Genomic DNA, 1,659 nt, shown 5'->3' on the forward strand with positions numbered 1-1,659 from the left:
GGAAATCTTAACAACAACTAAATGTAAATAATGGAAATGTCGGGAGAGATGAGATTTTTGAAAATATATCGCGAAACGTATCTCGTGAGAGACAATAGAGAAGTAATTAGAAACTAATCAAATAATCGTCTCGCGAGATTAAAATCACTCGTGAGACACGATATTCTTGTCTCGTCGTGGATCTGAAACTTTACAAACGCAACCAGGTAACTTTCTGCCAAGTAATATCAGAACACAGCCCACGGGAATTCAGAAACATCGACTTGAAATATCAGAAGACGAGGGAGGAGCGACGTGCTTCCATCCCTTTGAATTCCCAAAATCTCGTGGGTCAAATGGAGCCGTCAAAGCTACCCGTGGGATTAAATTGGAGCGAATGGAATGAGCGTATGAACGTCACCTCCTAAAACTATTAGCGAGCGAAAACCGATTTACCTCCGTCCTGCACGAATGGTCGAAAAAAAGGGTGCGCATGGCAAAAGACAGGGGCGCGTATAAAAATTCCTTGGCGTTCGTGCCGTTTGATTTCAGGAAACTCGAATATGAATTTCCCCGGCGCAATGGGACTCTACGCGAATACGAACGGAATAGGATAGCGGCTACATCAAAGTCGCGGTTGACTCCGGCCGTTATTCCTGCATCTACCGCTGCACGCACCGCTCCTCGACCAATTCTACGTTCGTAGAAGCAGTATCCCGTTTATCACGCAATAAAAAAAAGCAGGAAGGAAAGAGGAGAAACTGAATCACAGCGGAATACCGTAGCAGTAATAACAGCAACACGCGGCTTTGCTTATCGCGGAACGACGCTGGCCACGTTTCAAACGCGAAATTTCAGACGGCGCTGGGCATCATTGTTCCTCGCGGCCGCGGGAACACTGCTTTATCCACGCGCCTCGTAAAAAAGTCCGCCTTATCGAAATCTGCGCGAATGTCGCCGTGGTAAATGGAAAATTCGGCGGAGGATTTATGGCCCGGCTCGGGGTCATCATTTCCGCGGTCTGTTAGACACAACGAAACATTTAGGAGATGTTGCTGGCCGTCCTGCATCCGACGAGGATCGTCAACATTTGTTATACGTCCTGCTTTCCACCCCGTTAACGATGTAACGCGAGATTCGCCGCGATCCCCGCGAGCAGACAGGTCGACGGGAGTTTCGAAAATATTCGCGGGGCAAAGTGAGCGAACGTGGAACGAGCGGTACCGTTGTTTTCTGTTTTTCTAAGTGGAGAATTAAAAGTATTACAAGTTACGTTGGAAAATGAGAAAGACTAAATTGATAGTCCTGGGCAGAGTTGGGAAATAAATAAAGAAAAAAGTATTTAAATAACAGATCGAATAAAAGTTAGTTTAACTTTAGATTATTCGACAAATAAAATTATTTACTTCTTCGAGGAGAATTTATTATACTATTTATACCATAGCAATGATAATGGTAATCGCAATGGTAAAGTTAAAGTTAAAGGTGAAGTCGTAGTCGCAGTCGAGTCGAAGTTAAAGTTAAAGTTAAAGTTGCAGTTGAAAAATGTTTACTCAACGCTGAAGTTGAAACTCTCGAAGAATAAAAAGAATGAACTTTATTTGATTCATCACGAATCATTTTTTGTAACTTTTATTCGTTATTATAATTTTTATTTAAATAAAAACTTTGCCCCTCTCT

Source organism: Andrena cerasifolii, chromosome 11 (genome assembly GCF_050908995.1).
Source record: "Andrena cerasifolii isolate SP2316 chromosome 11, iyAndCera1_principal, whole genome shotgun sequence".
Lineage (NCBI taxonomy): Eukaryota > Metazoa > Arthropoda > Insecta > Hymenoptera > Andrenidae > Andrena > Andrena cerasifolii.